Source organism: Macaca thibetana, chromosome 10 (assembly GCF_024542745.1).
Source record: "Macaca thibetana thibetana isolate TM-01 chromosome 10, ASM2454274v1, whole genome shotgun sequence".
In the NCBI taxonomy this organism is placed as follows: domain Eukaryota; kingdom Metazoa; phylum Chordata; class Mammalia; order Primates; family Cercopithecidae; genus Macaca; species Macaca thibetana.
In genome coordinates, this window is record NC_065587.1 from 49,644,968 (window position 1) to 49,666,523 (window position 21,556).

General features: G+C 50.8%; 1 protein-coding gene and 1 long non-coding RNA gene across 2 annotated transcripts in view; one reads left to right on the forward strand and one right to left on the reverse strand.

The window, feature by feature from the left end:
• The window catches only part of PEDS1 (plasmanylethanolamine desaturase 1), a 293,832-nt gene that overhangs the window by 148,854 nt on the left and 123,422 nt on the right, over window positions 1–21,556 (forward strand). The gene's annotated exons all lie outside the window — the stretch shown is intronic.
• Window positions 354–10,177, reverse strand: LOC126964410 (uncharacterized). The gene is made up of 3 exons (XR_007729368.1): window positions 9,795–10,177; window positions 3,134–3,255; window positions 354–2,095 (listed from the first exon to the last, which is right to left on the reverse strand). It is a non-coding gene; the product is annotated as an uncharacterized LOC126964410 (long non-coding RNA).

The window sequence follows — 21,556 nt, forward strand, 5'->3', positions numbered from 1 at the left end:
GGTTAAATGGGGTGACAGGACCTCACAGGGCTGTCATGAGGGTTTTGTGAGCTCAAGGTGGCAGAGTGCCCAGCGTGTGGTAGGGTGCAGGAACATTCATCCTAATTCATCTGCTCCTCACGGGCCTAGAGGAAGAGCCAGGAATAGCAGAGGCAGTGGCCAGAGGGGGTAGAGCACTGGAAGGGGAGTCTAAGGCCAGGGTCCTGGCTCCGACCCTGCTGTGTGACCTTGGGCAGGCTGTGGGTATCTCTGGGCCCCAGAATGAGGGAAAGAAGTAGCTGGGATCCTCCTTCCTCCCCAGGAAGCAAAGCAGAGGGGCGGTGCCAAGTTTTCTTTTCATTTTTTTTTATTTTCAGCACAAAGAGCTCAAATGGAAAGCAGCTGCGGAGACAGAGAATCCGATTGTGAAGGCACCCGAGACCCGAGACTCCAGGCAGGCGGAAGAGGCAGTGTGTTGGGTGCTGGGCTGGGTAACAGAGGCCAGGGTATTGACCAGAAACTCCAATAAGCAGGGGACAGCTTGGGGCGTGGGAGGCGGTCTCCCACCCCTCCTTCAGGGTGCTGGCCTAGGAGACAGGAACCCCGCCTCGAGCATCTCCTGCTCAACCTCAGTTTCTGTGTCCAGACATGGGCAGGCCATTCTGACTCTCAGAGCCTTGGTTTCCACCTGCAAAATGTATCCAGTAGCGGCATCTTCCTTCTAGGGAGGGCTTGGTGTGTGGTTAAGGTCTCAGGGCAGGCTCCTCAGTCAAACAGGCTTGGCTTTGATCCTGGCTCTTCCTCTCACTGACTGTGTGACCTGGAGTAACCCACCTCACCTCCCTGTGCCTTGATTTTCCCATCTGTGAAATGGAAACAATAATAGAACTAACCTGCTGGGGAGAGGAACTGAGAAGACTCAGCCTGGCGCCTGGAGCAGAGTAAAGACTACTGATTATTGTTGTCTTTCTTTCTGGAGACAGAGTCTCACTCTGTTGCCCAGCCTGGAGTGCAGTGGCGCAATCTCAGCTCATTACAACCTCCACCTCCTGGGTTCAGTCATTGATCCTCCAGCCTCAGCCTCCCGAGAAGCTGGGACTACAGGCTCGCACCACCATGCCCAGCTAATTTTTTGTATTTTTAGTAGAGACGGGGTTTCATCATGTTGGCCAGGCTGGTCTTGAACTCCTGGCCTCAAGTGATCTGCCTGCCTTGGCCTCCCGAAGTGCTGGGATTCCAGGTGTGAGCCACCGCATCCGGGCATCTTTCTTATTATCCCAGGAGCTCCACCTGCTAAGGCCCCGTCCTCAGAAAGCCTCCCTTCCCCTGAGTGCTGGTTCATCTCAGCAATTTCCTCACATATTTCTTGAGCAGCAACTATGCTGGTCTTGGCAAAGCCAAGGTTCTATCTAGGAGAAGAAAGACACTAAATGAAGGACCCGTGTGTGAAGGGCTTGGTGAGTAGCAGGGGCTCAGTGGCACTGTTCACCAGCACCTACCCCCTCAGCTGCTCTGTGCTGGACTCTTTCTGGGCTCTGGGGACACAGCCCTCAAGGGAGTCCCAATCAGAGGGTCTGGGTGGGGGTGAGAAGCTGGTATGTGGATGAGGCCGTTTCTCACACTGTGGCAAGGTCTGTGATGGGGCAAGTCCAGGTGACCTCGGGAGCCAGAGGAGGTCAGGATGGGCTTCCTGGAGGAAGTGGTTAGAAATGAAAATAACATCTATTCAGCATTATTATTATGATGTGCCAGGCACTGTTCTCTCCTCAACACCCCGCTCCAGAAGGTTTTCTTCTCACACACCCATTCTACAGGTAGTCTGGGATCAAAGAGGCCCAGTAGGGTGCCAGAGGTCACGCAGCCAAGACATGGCAGAGCTGAGACGAAACCCCGCCATGGGACACCGCCCCCGCCCCCCGCCCCCCCCGACAGCGCCCTCCAAGCTCCAGGCCTTTGCTCCGGCTCTTCCTTCTGCCCAGACATTCCAGACTCTGCACCGTCTCATTCCCACTCTGTTGGAGGAATGAAGAGAACAGCCCTTGGAGGCTGCAGAGTGTCTTCAAGCCTCAGTTTGCACATCTGTGAAATTGGGATAACATGGGGCTTTCCTCTCAGGCTGCAGAAAGGATCGAGAAAAGGCTTATTATTCACCTAGGGCCTAGACCGTGGGAACCAGTCCCGAAGGACAGCTGTTATTATTGCTAATGTTGTTCCTATCACAGTGACAGCGCGTCCCGTCAGGCCTGCACACCCCTATACCTCAGTTTTTCCTGTAATGAAACCCGCCTGCCAAGGCCTCGGTGAGGGTTAATGATAATCTTTAGGGAAAAGAAAATACACCCGCCAAGCCACCTGTGTGGCTGCAGCCCACGGGGGTAACCTGACGCCCCTCGCCTGCCCCGGCCCCCGGGTCTTTGTGTGAGTCCTGCCCAGATGACTGTATTTGTCCAAACCCAAGCCAAGGCTGGCATGAGCTCAATGCTCTGCATTGTGCCAGACCCAGGCACCGCAGGCCTCATCCTTCCTCCCGCTGGGGATCCGACCCCCAGGAGGTGTCACAGGGGAAATCGGAAACCCAGCAGGGTCCACTGGGGTGGCCTCCTGGGTGCCAGGCCCTAAGCTCATGCTCCTTGCATGTTGCCTCATCAATCCTTCACGTCCTCACTGTGCAGAAAGGCACATGCTGTGCCCATTTTCCAGATGGAGAGAATGAGGCCCGGGGACCCAAACTGTTGCTACAGTTCATGCCAGTGGAAGTGGCAGAGCTCAGGTCAGGCTGAAGGAGGACCTGTCCCCAGGAGGGGGGCCTGGGAACCCTGGATCTTCAGCTGGAGCCAGGCATCTTGGGGAGTAGAGATGAAGGAAAGATGAACCATGTGGCAGAGGGCACCATGGCTAAGGATTCCGCCCTGAGTTCAAGTCCAGCTCTGCCACACGCCCTGCAGAGAAACCTACTCCTCTTTGAACTTTGCTTTCCTGAACCAAAAAAATGAGGGAGCAGCTGAGTGCGGGGCTCACACCTGTAATCCCAGCACTTTGGGAGGCCGAGGTGAGCAGATCACTTGAGGTCAGGAGTTTGAGACCAGCCTAACCAACATAGTGAAACCTTGTCTCTGCTAAAAAGCCAAAATTAGCCGGACGTGGTGGTGAGCACCTGTAATTGTAGCTGTTCAGGAGGCTGAGGCAGGAGAATCGCTTGAACCTGGGAGGCAGAGCTTGCAGTGAGCTGAGATCGTGCCACTGCACTCCAGCCTGGGCAACAGAGCAGGACTCCATCTCAAAAAAAAAAAAAAAGTAACAATGAAAATAAATAAATGAGGGAACAATAGCTTCTTCCTCAGGCACTGGGAGAGGACTCAGGTCACAAGGCAGGCGAAACACTTAGTAGGTAGTAAGCGCTCAATCTATAGGAGCTTAAAAATCCAATCACACCCTCCATGAGGAAGAGTCTATCTCCTGCCTGCAGGTCTGAGATTTCAAAACACTGAGGAAATTTGGCTCCAATGGGACCTGGTATCTGGGGAGGGAGTTAAAAAGGAGGGGTGGAGGAGCAGTTTTTGGAGATCGCTCTCTCTAGGAGTTCCCTCCCCTGTTCCCAACTTCAGTTTCTCCATCTGGCCAGGCTCCTGCCCAGCCCTTCCTAGAGAGACTAGTTTTGGGGTTGATTTTGTTGCTTGCTGTTTTTTTCACATCTTCACATACAATCACTCAGTCTAGTGTGTCTCACATGCCTGCATGGAGCCATTGTGTGTGCACTGTTGTGGTTTGGTGTACGGTCTTCTTTTTTCATTTTTACTTTTCTGCATAAGCCTTCTTTTTCTCCCTTGTTGACTGTTGAGAACAGATTCTTACATATTTTTCCACAGGAATGAAAATCCCATACAGACCATGTCTGGCTGGACAGAGGATTTCTTTATCTGTCATTCCTTTTACAAATCAGAAGCACAATGGGCATCCTTTTCTGCATCTTGTATTTTTTATTCAAGAATAACCACATGAGGCCAGGCACTGTGGCTCACACCTGTAATCCCAGCACTTTGGGAGACTGAGGCAGGTTGATCACTTGTGGCCAGAAGCTTGAGACCAGCCTGGCCAACATGGTGAAACCCAGTCCTCTACCAAAAATACAAAAATGAGCTGGGCATGGTGGCACGTGTCTGTAATCCCAGCTATTCAGACAGCTGAGGCACAAGAATCGCTTGAACCCGGGAGGTGGAGGTTGCAGGGAGCCGAGATCATGCCACTGCACTCCAGTGTGGGTGACAGAGCAAGACTTTCTCTCCAAAAAAAAAAAAAAATATATATATATATATATACACACACACACACACACACACACACACACACACAAAAAGTCCTTGCATACCAATTACCATAGCAGCACTAGTCGCAGTAGCCAAAAGGTGGAAACAGCCCAGCTGTCCATCAGTCGATGAATGGATATGCAAAATGTGATCTATCCATACAACAGTATTTGATTATTTTTTTAAAAATGAAGTACTGGTGGGGCGCAGTGGCTCACACCTGAAATCCCAGCACTCTGGGAGGTCAGGGCGGGTGATCACCTGAGGTCAGGAGTTTGAGACCAGCCTGGCCAACATGGAGAAACCCCGTCTCTACTAAAAGTACAAAACAGCTGGACGTGGTCGCACACGCCTGTAATTCCAGCTACTCAGGAGGCTGAGGCAGGAGAATCACTTGATCCCGGGAGATGGAGGTTGCAGTGAGCCGAAATCATGCCACTGCACTCCAGCCTGGGTGACAGAGTGAGACTCCATCTCAAAAAAATTAAAATTAAAATTTTTTTTTTAAAATGAACTGATGCACGCTACAACGTGGAGCCTCAAAAACATTAGGCTAATTGAAAGAAGTTAGACACAAAAGGTCATATATTGTATGATACTGTTTATATGAAACCTCCAGTATAGATAAACCCATAGAGACAGAAAGAAGACTGATGGTTGCCAGGAACTGGGGAGAGGCAGGAATGAGGAGTGACTGTTTAATAGGTACATGGTCTCCTTTGGGTGACTGAAAATGTTTTTGGGTCCTAGCACGGTGGCTCATGCCTGTAATCCCAGCACTTGAGGAGGCTGAGGCAGGCAGATCACTTGGGCTCAGGAGTTTGAGACCAGCCTGGGCAACATGACAAAACCCCAACTCTAAAAAAATACAAAAAATTAGCTGGGTGTGGCGGCATGTACCTTTAGTCCCAGCTATCTAGGAGGCTGAGGTGGGAGGATCATGTGAGCCTGGGGAGGTTGAGGCTGCCCTAAGCTGAGATCACACCACTGTACTCCAGCCTGGGCAACAGAATGAGACCAAAAAAAAAAAAAGAAGAAGAAGGAGGAAAGGGAAGGGGAGGGGAGGGGAAGGGAGAGGAGGGAAGGAGAAGGGAGAGGAGTGGAGGGAAGGGGAAGGGAGAGGAGGGGAGGGGAGGGGAGGGGGAGGGGAGGGGAGGGGAGAGGAGAGGACAAAATGTTTTGGAACTAGATAGAGGTGATGGTTGTACCACATTATGAATGGACTAAATGCTACTGAATTGTTCACTTTAAAATGGCTAATTAATGGTTCATTTAAATGGTCACTTTCATGTTATTTGACTATGTGAATTTTTCCTCAGTTTAACAACATACACATGTATCTTCCACCTCCTTTTTAAAAAAAAGTTGGAATATTACGTGCACTAGTTTCGCTTGAATTTTTTAATTAAAAATAAAATCTAGAGGGAAAAAAATGCTTATGTAACAAATAATACTTAAAAGCAAACAAACAAAACAGAAGGGTCCTGGGAGGGCTGCGGGTCACACTTTTCAATGGCCAGGTAACAACGCGAAGGTGTGGCCAGGCCTGAGCACAGTCACCCATCTCCCCAAAATCGTGAGTGATGAGTTTTCATTTCGGTTCTTTTTTTTCCTCTAGACATGTGTAGGCACTAGACGCTTTACAGGCAAGAGTTTGCTCAGCTCTTATCCCAACCCTGTTTCCCCCGATTCTTCTAATGAGAAAACTGAGGCTCTAAGAGGAGAAAGTCAGGCAGTGAATGAGCCAGAACTCGAGCCCAAGCCCGTCTGACCCCACGGCCACACAGGCCTCGCTCACTCCTTCCTTGGGACACAGTAAGGACGAGGAGCAACAGTGGCATCTGCCCGTAGGGAACTGACATTCTAGTCAGGGAGACGGACAAGAAACAAGATGAATCCATAAACTCTGTGGACTATTCCCAGAGGCTGGGATTATAGGGAGAAATAAAGGAGGGAAGCAGGGGAAAGGGTGGTGGGGAGGCTGGAATTTTAAGAAACACTGTCAGGGAAGGACTCGCTAGGAAGGTGAGGTCTGGGCTTGAAGGAGGTGAGGGAGTGAACGGGTGGCTTTCATCCATTTGGTGGGACAACAAGCATGAAGACCCGGGGGCAGGGAGCTGCTGGGAGCTGGGGGCTGCTGGGGCATGAAGGGGAAGAGGCCAGGCCAGGCCACGGAGGGCGTGGAGGCCGGCTGAGGGGCTGGGCTTTATTCAGAGAGTAACAGGGAGCCGTGGAAGGGTGTGGAGCACGGCCGTTGGGGGCCAGATTTAGATTATGAAAAGCTCCCTCTGGCTTCTTCAGGAGAAGATGGCAGTGGAGTGGGGGTGGGGGGAGGTGAGTGTGTCAACAGTGGCTCAGGCAGGTGTTGGCACAGAGGCGGAGAGAAGCTGTCTGATGCTGGGCAGCTGGGGTAGGGGGCGGGGAGAGGACTTGGCCACCTCCCCACCACCTAGGCACTCCTGAATGTAGTCCCCCTTGGAGGAGGCCAGGCTCCAACTGCCCCAAAGAAAGTGCTAAGAGGGGAAGCAGAGCTCTGCTGACTCATGGGCCTGGACCTCTCAACTTCCGTCCTGGGGAGCCCTAAGCCCAGAAGATGGGGTGGGGAGGCCTGTGGGGACTGAGAGCAAATAAACAATTATAACTGTGTTAAGGGCTAGAAAGTGGTTAACAAGATGACCTGACTTGGGGGGGGTGTCATCAGGGAGGACTTCCTGGAAGCGGGGATGTTTGAGCCCAAATCAGAAGAATAAGAAAGCCCCAGTTTAACCAGGCCAAAGACAGAAGGAAGAGCATCCCAGACCAAGGGAACAGCACCTGCAAAGGCCCTGTGGCTGAAGGCAGCCTAATGAGTTCAAGTTTCTGAAAGGAGGCCTGGCTGAGCAGAAAGAGACCACTGTGTGCTGAGCCCAGGATAGACAGCGGCCATGCCCCAGCCAGGGAACATGCCCAGCCCGGGTCAGCACATGGTCAGCTCCTGGCTCGGCCTGCTTCTGCTGCCATGGAGGTTTTGTTGGTGAGGTTCCCCACCCACAAACTTCTCCCAGCTTCACCACCCAGCCAGTGAAATAATAAACGTACTTAGAATAGAAATCAAGGAAGTACCAGAAATTGTTATTCTCTTGGGCGAGACAAGGAAATCAGAGCTCAGAGAGCAGAATGGTTCTCAACTGTTTCAGTCATGCCGCAAGTGAGAAGGTCAAGAAGAGCTTCCACGCCCAGCACCGGCCCCTCACAGGACCGGCCATGGGCTCGCCTTTGTCACAACTGGATAGGGTCCCTGGGTGGGGCAGATGGAGGACGGAGAGGCAGAAAAACGCTCCGCAGCAGGAGCTGGCCGGGGGCCCGCGGAGGCAGGGACAGAGGATGACAGCAAGGAGGAGAGACACACAGATGACCGAGACAGAGAAAGGACAGATACAGAGATGGACAGTGGGGAGAGAGGAAGAGACAAAACAGTGGAGAGAGAGAGAGAGGAGAGGAGAAGGGGAGAGGATGGGAGGCGAGAGGAGAGGAAAAAAGGAGGAGGGGGCAGGGAAGGAAGCTGTGGGGAGAGGAGAGGAGAGAAGAGGCAGAGAAAAGAGAGAAACAGAGACAGACAACACACAGAGAGACAATGAGAAGGAGGTGAACAAGACAGAGACTGTGACAGAGAGAGAAAAAGAAACAGATTCAAAAAGAGAGACACACACAGCCAGCCGGGGTGGGGCAGATGGGCCCGCAGCACCCAGCCTCACTGCCTCCCAGTCTCCAATTCTTCAAGCCTGGGATTCTAGGAACTTTGCAATGTTTTCAAGGTCTGATTTTTAAATACTAAAGGTCCCTCATTCAGCAAGCACAAATTGAATGCCTACTGCATGTTGTGCACCAATACTGTTCCAGGCAGCCAACACTGTTCCAGGCACTGGGGCACCGCAGTGCACCCAGATCCAGCCAACCCTTCTAGGGCTGACACCACGGAACACTGCCAATGCACATGTGATAAAGGGTGTGGAGGCTGGCATCAGGAAGCCCCACTCCTGGGGTTGGAGGTGGCTAGGGGGTGCACGGCAGGCTGCCCAGCTGACCCCAAGAGGAGGGGCATAGGTCACTGGGGTGGGAGGGGTCCAGTAGGTCCAAAAGCTGGAGCAGGAGCTTGTCATGGAGCAGGGAGGCCAGTGTGGCTGGGCGAGGGGGCAGAGGGCAAGGCCATGAGTGAGAGAGGTGAGCTCAGAGAGGAGATAGGAGCCAACACGCAGGGCCTCGTAGGACCCGGCAGAGCCTCTGAGTGGGGTGGGATCCCTGGGAGGGCTCTGAGCAGGGGTGGGACAGGGTCTGAGTTGGTTCTGGCAGGGTCCTCTGGCCACGTGTGAGGAACAGCCAGGGTGGCCCAGGGCAGAGGCAGCGGCCCCAGGCGGGAGGTGACTGCAATGGCGCAGGCAGGATGATGGGGCTGGACCAGGCAGCATCCAGGGAGGTGGGGGGACAGGAAGGAGCCTGAAGCTCTGGGGACAAGCGAGAAGACTTCAGATGGGCCTAGGGCCCTATTTCTAGGACTCCCATTCTCAAGAGTTCCATGAACATTAATGCAATGAGCCACACCCCACCCTGGCCGCGCTATCACAAGCTTCAGCAAGTTCTCAGTGGCCCCGAAACAAGGCTCCCGGCGCTTGGGTGCTTCTTTCCACCAAAGGGGTAGAAGATGGAAAAGAAAAGAGGAGATGAGGGGAGCGAAGGGGAAGAGGCAACAGCACCCTTCTTTGGCAACACACACACACACAGACACAGACACACACACACAGACACACACACACACACACACAGACATAGACACACACACACACACAGACACACACACACACAGACATAGACACACACAGACACAGACACACACACACACAGACACAGACACACACACACAGACACAGACACACACAGACACACACGCACAGACACACACAGACACAGACACACACAGACACACACACATAGACACACACACATGCACACACACACAGACACGCACACAGACATAGACACACGTAGACACACACACACACAGACATAGACACACACAGACACACACACACACAGACATAGACACACACAGGCACACACGCACAGACACACACAGACATAGGCACACACAGACACACACATGCACAGACACACACACACAGACACACACAGACATAGACACACACAGACACACATGCACACAGACACAGACACACACACACACAGACATAGACACACACAGACACACACACACAGACATAGACACACACAGACACACATGCACACAGACACACACACACACGCACAGACACACACACAGACACACACGCACAGACACACAGACACACACAGACAGAGACATACACACACAGACACAGACACACACACACAGACACACACCCACGCAGGCATAGACACACACAGACACATGCACAGACACACACAGACACATAGACACACACACATACAGACACACACATACAGACAGACACACACACACACATCCCACGCACTCACCTTCCAGAAACCCTCAGAATGATGGGACAGAGGAAAGGCCCTCCCGAGTGAGACGGGGCCCAGGAGCCCATTGCCTGTTTAGGAAACGTTGGAAGTAAGTGATTCATTCCTGCCAGAAATGAGAAGAAATGGTAAGAACAGCCATCGCCACTCCTGTGTGCCAATAACGTGCCCACTGCTTCCCAGATATTATTTCTATTTTTATGTATTGTCCTTGTGCATCTATCTGATGACAAAATTAAGAGACTCATTGTTAAAAAAAAAAAAAAAAAAAAAAAGAGAGAGAGAGAGAAAATAGAGGAGGGGGAAGAGAATGACAGGGAGGAGAGGAAATCTAACATCACAGAAATGCGTAACTCACACCCCTCCACTCACGCTCTGCCCCCAAACACTCCAGGCCTGCACCTGCCGCAGGGCCTTTGCACAGGTTCCCTCTTCGTGGAATGTTCTTATCCTGGAGCCAGCCACAGGCCCCCTCCTTGCTCACAGAGAGGCCTTCCTGACCAAGGAGCCGCCCCCGCGACATCTGTGATTTTTCTTCCCGGCACTTAGCACTGCTTCACATTATAACTGGTTAATGGTCCGTCTGCCACCAGTAGAATGTCAGTCCCAGGACAGCAGAGATTTTTGTCTGTTTAGTTCAGCGCTGTTTCCTTGATGTTCTGAACAACTCCCGGCACACGGTCGGTATTCAGTGAGCATTTGAATGAATGAGTGAATGAATGCATGCGTGGATGAAATGGCTCTCTGCTTGGGCAGACCAGGAAGAGGGGTTTTCTGAGGGGAGCAACTGGGTCCTCTGTGTGCCCGGAACACAGTAGGCATTTGTGGAATGAGCGGATGGATGAACCAACAGACAGACTGAGTGGGGAAGGATAGGGCCATGAGGAAATTAGAGCTACCAAAGCAAGAAAACAAAAAGGAAAACAAGAAAAGGAAGTATCATTAATCCAGGCTTCTGAGTGCCTGGCCTGTGCTAAGCCCACTCCGTGTATCAGTGCATTTCTTCTTCCCTACAACCCCATGAAGGAGGTTTTGTTTTAAGCTCTGGTTCCAAATGGGGAAATTGAGTCTGCACAAGAGGCATTTTTTGCCAGGTCCCATGGCCAGGAAGGGGTGAATTGGGCCTGCCTGCCTCCGAAGCCAGCGCTCCGAGCAGGCTGTGGCTGGTGCACCCAGACTGTGTGCCAGGCGCAGGGCTGGGCTCACCAGAAGGAACGAGCGCCAGGGGCTGCCAGGCTTCCACATTTGTAAGAGAGGCTGTGTGTTCACATTTTTAGGTGAAATCTCTTGCTTTTCAATGCTGGGAGTCAAATCAAAAGTTTAGAAAACATGATACAGGCCTAAAAAGCACATCTGAGGGCTGCTAGTGTGAGACCTTTGGCCCAGGATTGAGATTTATTTAGGAGAAGGATATTATTGAGAGTAGGGTAGACAGAGAAGGCTTCCTGGAGTTGGAAGAGGCTGGGCCTTGGGTTTGAGAGGAGGGGGCCTTATGTGAGGAGAAGCAGGAGGGGCCTTTGGTTGGGTCACCCAGAGGCCACTCTTGGGGTCAGGGCAGGTTTCGTCCAAGAAGCCCAGGCAGAAGAAGCACAGCAGGTCAGACCAGATTCACATTGGGAACACCTAGGGGGCAGAGCACCAAGGCCGTTCTTGCCACCACCACACCCCCACCACCCCCCACCACTTCCTCCCCTTACACATCCTGTCCCTCCCTCATTGACCCTCAGGGGATCTGAGCTGCCTGGGACATTTTCCCCAGAAGACCCTGCTTCCTTGTGAATTTCCCATGGGGGCTAGCTGGAGGGAGGGACTGAGGGTGAGTCAACATGGCAGCTGGACGGACTGGGAACAGCATAAGAGCTCTTTCATCCACTGGCCATTCACAAAAACACAGCCTCAGGCAGAAAACTTTGAGAATTAAAACACAAATTTATTGGCTCCTAGGGAAATCAGAACATCAAAGTGAAATACTGTGATTATAATACTACGTCAACCAGTCAACCATAAGGTGACCTTTTTCTCTTAGCTGTATATGAATTCTATTTAATGCAAAATGTAGATACATTTTAATGTTTGACATGATTGAGCCTGGGTTTGAATTCTACTTCACCACCTATTAGAAGAGAAACTTTGGACAAGATATATAGCTTATCTGTGTCTGCATTTCCTCATCTCTAAAATGGGGATGAACAGAGAACCAGTGTCTAGAGCTGTCATGTGGTCCAAAGGAAATAATGTGTGGTGAGCACTTCGAAAGTACGTGTCAGATAATAAGTGTTCAGGTAGTAATAAATAAGGTTACGAATTTAGTGTCACACCACAATTTTGAATCATATTATAGGATAGGCATATTGGCTCACACTTGTAATCCCAAGACTTTGGGAGGCCAAGGCAGAAGGATCACTTGAGGTGAGGAGTTAGAGACCAGCCTGGGCGACATTGTGAGACTCCATCTGTACAAAAATATTTTAAAATTAGCCAGATGTGGTGGTGCTTTCCTGTAGCACTAGCTATTCAGGAGACTGAGGTGGGAGGATTGCTTGAGCCTAGGAGTTGGAGGCTGCAGTGAGCTGTGATCATGCCACTGCACTCCAGCCTGAGTAAGAAAGCAAGACCCTATATCTAAAAAAAAAAATTAATTAATTAAATTCATCACATATAATGGATTCTGGAGACATCAACATAAACTCATGTTTAGCTAAACATGAATATAACTAGTTACACATGGAAATATTGGTAACTGTGTGTATATACACAGGTTAGTATACACACAGATATTTCTTTCCTCTATCAGCTGAAAAGGCCTAAAAGAAATGATCCCCCAGCAGCCATGAGCACACCCAGCACCCAGGTCTTGGTTTCTAATACCATTCTCTAATAAAAAGAACCAGCGCTCTTTAGAGAAATCGCTGATTCTAAGACTGCAGCAGGAAATATATAAGTTGAATGTGGAACAATCTGCAGTACCAGAAAATATGAAAGGACTTCAAGAAAGCTACACTGATAGGGGTATGCGGAAGGGGTGCAGGAGCCAATTGAAAGAGCTCCCAATGGCCAGAGTGAGCACAATTTGAGCAAGAAAACAAATAAAGCAACCTTGGACTATAACCCAAAGTATAAATAAAGTAAAAATCCATGAGTCTGTACTGATATAAATAAAATATTGAATAAATGGATAGGAATGAAGAGGCAAATCTCTCAGGCAGAAAAATTCCAAATAATTTACATAGATGCTCCAGCAGAAAGCAGGAGAGAGAACTCCTCACACCTCAGGCATTGGCTGCACACAGCGGCTTCTTGCCAAAGAGTACAGTGTGGAAAAAGGAAAAAAGAGCAACTTGATGGTGAAGAAACTTCACAAACACTAGTCAGGCTAGGTGATCAATGTCAACAGCAACAGTCGGAAGTCACATTGACAGCATGCACCCTTGATATGCTGTGATAAAAATGACATTTTACCTCTGAGATCTTCTTCCCCCCAACCTATAACCCTAATGTGGTCATACAAAGAAAAAAAACCATCAAATTCCAATAGAGGGGCATCCTACAAAATACCTGACCAGAACTCCTCAAAACTGTCAAGGTCATCAAAAACAAGGGAAGTCTGAGAAATTGTTATGACAAGAGAAGCCTAAAGGGACATGACAATTAAATGTCACATGATACCCTGGATGGAATCCAGGGACAGAAGAAGGACGTTAGGGAAAAATGAAGGCAGTCAGAATAAGATATGGACTCTAGCTCATGACCATGTGTCAACATTGGTGCATTAATTATAACATAAAGGTGGGGTGCAGAGGCTCATACCTGTCATCCCAGCACTTGGGATCCTTTGAAGCCAGGAGTTTGAGACCAGCCTGGACAACATAGCAAGACCCTGTCTTTACAAAGAAAAATACAAAAGTTAGCTGAGCATAATGGCCCATGCCTATAGTTTCAGCTACTTGGGAGGCTAAGATGGGAGGATTACTCAAGCTCAGGAGCTCAAGGCTACAGTGAGCTATGATTGTGCCACTCCAACCTCAGCAACAGAGGAAGACCCTGCCTCAAAAAACTCAAAATTTAAAAATTGTGACAAACCTACCAAATTAATGTGAGATATGAATAATAGGAGAAACTGGTCACAAGGTACAATCTTTTTAATTTTTCTGTACATCTAAAACTTCTTTTAAAAATAAAGTCTATTGGCCGAGCACGGTGGCTCACGCCTGTAATCCCAGCACTTTGGGAGGCTGAGGCGGGTGGATCACTTGAGGTCAGAAGTTTGAGACCAGTCTGGCCAACATGGTGAAACCCCATCTCTACTAAAATACAAAAATTAGCCAGGCGTGGTGGCGTGTGCCTGTAATCCCAGCTGCTTGGGAGGCTGAGGCAGGAGAACCACTTGAACCTGGGAGACAGAGGTTGCGGTGAATTGAGATCACACCACTGCACTCCAGCCTGGACGACAGAGCGAGACTCCATCTCAAAATAAAAAATAAATAAATAATAAATAAAGTCTATCTTGGTTGGGGGCAGTGGCTCATGCCTATAATCCCAACACTTTGGGAGGCTGAAGCAGGTAGATCACCTGAGGTCAGGAGTTTGAGACCAGCCTGGCCAACATGGCAAAACCCCGTCTCTACTAAAAATACAAAAATTAGCTGGGCATGGTGGCACTGCACCTGTAGTCCCAGCTACTCGAGAGGTTGAGGCAGGAGAATTGCTTGAACCCAGAAGGCGGAGGTTGCAGTGAGCTAAGATCACTCCACTGCACTCCAGCCTGGGCAACAGAGCGAGACTCTGTCTCAAAAAAATAAAAATAAATAAATAAATAAATAAACAACTGGATTTTTAACAACTTAACAACTGGATTTTTTTTTCCAGTGAGTATGTTTTTCCCACACTCTCATAATTCACAGAATGATTTTTTCACACCTGGTTGGAACGTCTTCCGCATTTGGTCTGTCATTCCGCCAGTCTTTCTGTGGGTCCTGATCTCAGGTTTCCAGGCCACGGTGGTTTGATCACTAAGTTGACGGGACATGGCCCTTTGTGAAACCTGTTCTGTGGTGGCATTGTGTCTTGAGCCAATGGACCTGTTCCCCTCACACTGCAGTTGTCGTTTGGCTAATTCATCCTGTAGACACCTATTGTTTACGTCAACATCCGACAATGGCCATTGTCGGGTTAAAGCATCAGGCATCATTATGCAATCTGGGTTACATTTCTGTCTTTCCTTCATCTTTTCCAGTTCTGTCACCTCGAGCAGCATCCCTGGGCCCTGGTCTCCAACTCCTGATCCTGTCTGAAAAATGGCCTGAAAGCCTCGCACAGGGCGGCCTCTACCTCAAAGCACCATCCAGTTTAACATCCCAGCGGTGCCTCAGATGAGAAGCCCTGTGGTAGGGTCCACCCGAAACCCCTGGGCCCCCATGTCTCCTTCCTGGTCCCAAGGACAGCTGACACTGTCCGGGAGGAAAGGGCAAAGGGGAAGCACATGGCAAGACACTCATTTCTCAGAAAGTCTGGGTTAGGAGTCAGGGGACCTGGGTTCAAGTCCTGCATCTGCCTCTGACTCACAGTGTCACCTTTGGCCACTCACTTCCCCTCGTCTGGACCTCAGTTTCCTCATCTGGGAGTCAGTGGGGTGAACCAGCTGATCTCCCAAGCCTTCCCTAGTTGGCATTGCACTGTTGCAATCAGGGCTGGTGATACCATGCCCCCTCCCCAGCTCCCCTCGCTCTCACAACCAGCACTGAAGTCAGAGACTGCCTTTGCAACTAACAAACTTGCATTTGTGTGTAACGCTCTGAATTTACATTCAACAAATGGCAAAGGCCTGTTACCTTTGTGTTTCTTTCTAAAATGAAAGTCATAGCCTGGCACAGTGGTTCACATCTGTCATCCCAGCACTTCAGGCTAACGTGTGAGGATTGCTTGCGCCCAGGAGTTCGAGACCAGCCTGGGCAACCTAGTGAGATCCCATCTCTACAAAAAATAAACAAAACTAGCCACAGAGAAGTTGTGTTTGCAGGTGCTTTTCTGTAAGTTTCCTGATCCAAAGTCCCCAAATTCTGGGCTGGAAGTGAATCACAGTGAGTTTGCATTTTGTGTCTTGTAGTCATTCATAACTTTGGTCTTTGTTCATAGTAATTACCCTTGGAATGAAATTCAAATTCCTCACTCCTGCCTTCGAAGCCCCGCAGGGTCCACTCCCTCCCCTTCTCTCCAACCCTCTCCCTTTCACTCTCCCTGTTCCAGCCACAGTGGCCTCCCTACTGTTCTTTGACCCAGCTAGCTTGTTCCCACCTCAGGGCCCTTACCTTTACCACTCATCCACCCCCAGCACCCTTCCCTTAGGTCATGCCTGCTTCTTGGAGGCCCTCCCTCGCTGTCCTGCTGGTCACCCCGCATCCCAGCTCTCTGCTTCATTTCCTTTACCGCAGTCTCAAATGCTGCTGTTTACTCATTCAATGCCCATCTCTCCCACTAGACTGTCAGTTCTGGGAAGGCAGGGATTCTGTCCGCTTTGTTCTGTGATGTGATCCCAACATTCCCCCCAGGGCCTGACACATAGGAGGGTCTCAATAAATACAGGTTAAATCAATGATGGGGCCAAGCACAGTGGCTCATGCCTGTAATCCCAGCACATTGGGAGGCCAAGGAGGGTGGATAGCTTGAGCCCAGGAGTTCGCTTGAACCCAGGAGTATTTTTTGTCGAGACAGGATTTCATATGCGGAAAATTAGCCAGGTGTGGTGGCACACGCCTGTAGTTCTAGCTACTTGGGAGGCTAAGGGTGGGAGGATTGCTTGAGCCTGGGAGGTCGAGGTTGCAATGAGCCGTGATCATGCCACTACACTCCAGCCTGGATGACAGAGCAAGACCCTGTCTCAAATATAAATAAATAAATAAATAAATAAATAAATAAATGAAAAAATAAAATGAATGGATGAATTGAATGAAACTGTGATCGCAGTCTGCAGCTGAACAGCTGGCATTTGTTGAGCACATACTGTTTGCCTGCCACTATGCTGTTGTTTCGTCCATGTGGCAGGTGGGTTGATGCTCTTCATTTTGCACATGAGAAGACCAAGGCTCCCAGGCCTCAGAGCCCCAGAGCATGGAGTTGGCCTTGAATCCAGCCTGGGGACACTGGTGTTGGGCTCTTTCCACCCTACTAAGTCCTCCAGTAAGAGAGTCACAGGGAGGGGACCTGAGCGGAGCCTGCCCCTCATACACACAGGCACCCCTTGTCTAAGGCAGAACTTTCTAGACACCTCTCTGTCCCACCACCTGGTGGAGCCCCTGTGGCCAGCATGGGAGCTGAGTACCTGCAAAATCTGGCTTTATGCCAGTCAGTGCCAGGAACCAGCTTGGGGAACAGAGTCCGGGCCAGCCCAGTGGTGAGCAACACAGGCCACTTGCCCCAAGGGAGCTCCCGATGTCCACTGCCGCATGGGGAAGAACAGCACACCGAACCCTCTCCTCAAACCTCCATGGCAGGTCCCTGGGCCCCATGCAGAAGAGGGGCCAGGACGGCTAAACCAGGCTCAAGCCTACCCAAGCTTCAATCTATGCCCCCATTTCCTAGATCTGAACACTGAGGCCCAGGGAAGTGCGATATCTCAGCAAGACTAAGAAGTAGAGTGGGATTTAAACCAGGAAGGCACTCGTTGTTTGTCCACACGTGCGCACATGGGCATGTGTGGGTGGCTGTGTTCCCAGTGCCATCTGCACCAGTGGTGTGTCCTTATTGGCTCACATCAACCTCGTGTACACAGCAAGCGCGTCCATGTGCACATGCCTCCCACCTCTGTGCCTATGCTTGTGAACCCGTAAGATTCCTGGACCCTGACCCCGCCCCCACTGTGTCAGGCTTGACTCAGCTGAGACTCAGTTTCCCCATCTGCTCAGTGGCCCCAGAGGTTGTCGTCTACTGTGGATAGGGGTCTGGGGCCCTGCATCCCTCTCAGCCCTGGGCAGAGCAGCCTCTAAGAGAGCCAGGGAAGGCACCATGCCAGCCTGGGCCAGGGAAGAAGGGGGACAGAGGGCGGGAGCCAGCACAGGGTCTGTCTGGGAGCCCAGGGGCCCAGGCCCATGCCAACCTTCCCCTTGGGGCAGAGCTAGCCCCCAGGGCCCTGGCCTAGTCCTTCATGTCTCGTGCTCTCAGCCTAGTGAAGGGGAAATCATTCCATGTAAGCCAGGCCCAGGGCTGAGTGATGCTGGGACACAGAGCTGACTCCAGTACTCAGCCCCTGCCCTCGAGAGGTCCCCAGGGTAGGCAGGGAGGTGAGCAGGTAAACCAGTAACCAAAAGGCAGCCTGTAGTCTTGAGTGTGGATTTTCCTTTGAACACTTGTTAGCTGTGCATCCTTGGGCAAGTCTCTTAACCTCTCCGAGCCTCCATCTCCTCCCCAGGAGAAAACTCTGCTCCCTACTCAGGGTTGGGTGAGATCCCAGCACAGTGCCTGGCACAGGTGGTGCTGCTGAGTCACATGGAGGCTTCCCTTATTTAAGGTCTGCTCTGGGAACCAGGAGGACAGAAAAGAATGCGGGGAGGACAGATTCCCTCTGGGGCTGGGGAAACCCCCAGTTCACCTCCCACCTCCAGAGGAGGTGCCGCCCAGCCAGACCTGGACCAGTGAGGGCAAGGTTGGCATAGAGAAGCCGGAAGCAGGAGGGCAGTCCAGGCAGAGGGCACAGCCCAGGCAAATGACAGTCATGTCTCTCAAGTCCAGGGTTCTCCTCGTCCTTCAGCAAAAGGCCACCTTCTCAGAAGAGCCCCACCTGTTCACTCAATCTCGGGGACCCCGTGCCCCCACTGTCCCTCAAAGCAGTAGGCTTATTTTCCACTTTGAGCTTATAAACAATCATGCTTGTTTATTATCTGTCTCCTCTGCCAAGTTCCCCCAGGGTGTGGACAAAGTCTGTCCTATTCACTGCTCTGTCTAGCACAGCACCTGGTACACAGTAGAGGCTTAATAACACAGTGAGCACCACTTGAGCAAGTTACTCCACCTCTCAGTGCCTCAGTTTCCTTATCTGTAAAATGTGCATCGTAACAGCACCTACCTCATCGAGTTGTAAGAATTCAATGAGTTACTATTCATAATGCCCTTAGAAATGTCGTAAGAGGGCCGGGCGCGGTGGCTGAAGCCTGTAATCCCAGCACTTTGGGAGGCCGAGACGGGCGGATCACAAGGTCAGGAGATCGAGACCATCCTGGCTAACACAGTGAAACCCCGTCTCTACTAAAAATACAAAAAAAACTTAGCCGGGCGAGGTGGCAGGCGCCTGTAGTCCCAGCTACTCGGGAGGCTGAGGCAGGAGAATGGCGTGAACCCGGGAGGCGGAGCTTGCAGTGAGCTGAGATCCGGCCACTGCACTCCAGCCTGGGTGACAGAGCGAGACTCCGTCTCAAAAAAAAAAAAAATAAAAAATAAAAAATAAAAAAAGAAATGTCGTAAGAATTAAACGAGTTAATATTTGTAAAGCCTTGGAGCAGTTTCTCCTTGTGACCACGCAGGTACTCTGCAAAAGTGTGTAAATAAAATATATAATGAGTGAATGAAGAGAATAACAGATGCATAGATTTGGAAAGTCATAATATTATAGATTACCAAGTTGCATAATTTGTAATGTCCTCGTTGATATTCACATCTCATTTTCTTTTTCTTTTTTCTTTTTTTTTTTTTTTCTTCCCATAGAAACGAGGTCTCATTATATTGCTCGGGCTGGTTTCAAACTCCTGGGCTCAAGTGATCCTACTGCCTCAGCCTCCTAAAGTGCTGGAATTACAGGCGTGAGCCACCACGCCTGACCTCATTTTCTTTATTAATATTTCCTGGCTTTTTATTTTGACAATTTTTAAGCCCTTAGACAGCCAAACGATTAGTACATGATTGCCTCAATTTACCAGTTGTTAATTCTTCAGTCTGCGGGCTTTCCCGCTAGCTAGATAAAATGAGAAAGATGCATATTTCTGCTTTCGTGGGGCTTTTCTTTTCTGATCCATGTGGGAGCAAGTTGAAGACACCAAGGTAATTTACTCCTGAACTCATCAGCTGCTGTGATTTTTTTTTAAATCTCTAACTCAATGGATATATGAATTCTCTGGAACCAATTGCAACCAGTTCCTTGATCTTATAAATCGATAATTCTACAGATCTACTAGTCCCTGAATCCTTGAACCTGAAAATATTTGGTTCTAGAAACCGTCATGTGCTGGTTCTCAGAGTCTGCACATGGCTGAGGCTCTATCTTCCCGTGGTCTGGCACTCCCAGGACTCTCCCCAGAGTCTGCGGCTCTCTCGGTCCAGTCCTGATGACCCTCCCGTGGGTGCCTCTGAGCACTGACTCCCACTTCCCAGAAGCCAATGCCCGGGACTAAGAAAGGGGAATACCCAGCCAGTCCCAAGTCCAGTGCAATGCCAGCCTCACGGATGCCAAGTGGCACAGAGACCTGGGTCACAGGCCCAAGGATGGGACCCTGGCCGGGCTGCTCCTTGGGTGCCCAGATCCATCTCAGGCCAGCTGGGTGAGGGGCAGATGGGTGGCCCCCGCCTCCACCCTGCCCATGGAGCAATCGTCTGAGTCACCCCCACCTCATGACTCGCCTGCCCGCCACCAGTAAGGCCTGTAATTACAGCTGCCTCCTCCTCCGAGGCTAGGTCTTATCAGCCCATCAGGGCAGGCCAAGGAGGGGGACGCCCTGGAGGTACCCCACAGATGCGGCAGGTCCTGGGGCTTGATGGCACGCAATCCGGGCATGCCTTCGCCATACTAGCCCCAAGTCCAGAGGCTGGCTCTAGACTCCCAGAACTCCCACTGTCCATTCCCCAAAACCTTGCCTCAAGTTCCACCATTCTACTCATTTTCCTGCTGAAGTGTAAACTGATCACTCGCAAGACATTGCAGGGCGGATTTTCCAAAGCCCCGGGGGAAGGGATCAGCTCTGCGTTAGGCACACAGGGAGCTCAAGGAAGACTCGGCAAAGCGCCGCTATGGTTGCGGTTGTTGGTCAGACCTCACCATGGGTGCTCGAGAAGGGAGGAAAGAAAGGGTCTTGATGAAGGGACAGTCACTGGGGACTGGTTCTGGAAGGGAGGTGGAGGCAGCAGGCAGCAAATCGACGCTTCACCTCCTTACCTGTTCCCCTTGTCAGCTAGCTGCCCTCTGACCCTGGAGGGAGGAATTCTGGTTCCTATTCCATAGATGAGGAAATTGAGGCTCAGAGAAGATTCACAACTCCTGTCCTCCAAGGGATGGCAGCAGGGATCATGGTGATGTTCTGGGAGTGGGTGTGGCTGTTCCCAGGGAATGGGGATCCTCCCATCCCAGCAAAGGGGAGATACCAGCAAAGGACTATCTAGTTGCACTCAGACCTCCTGGATTCAAATCTTAGACTTAGGCCCTCTGTGCCTCAGTTTCCCCAACTGTCAACTGGAAATAATAGCAAGGCCAACCTCATCTGGTTACTGTGAGGATTAAATCCATCATCTAATGAGAAGCTTCCTGAAGGTACATAGTAGGCTCTTTCCTGCCTCCCCTGGATGTTGGTGGATCCTCCCTTCCCTGAGTCAGTGGAAGGTGGGGAGGCCGGGATGTGTCCCACCTTGTGGAGTGGGGGCTGACTCTGTGCCCCCATCATCTCCCTCACCCACACAGGCTTCTGGGAAGCTGCAGCTGGTCCCCAGGCTGCGCCGACCCCTGGACTGGGTCCCCAGGATCAGCACCCCCAACTCCACACCTCCAAAGACAAATGCAGACACAACTC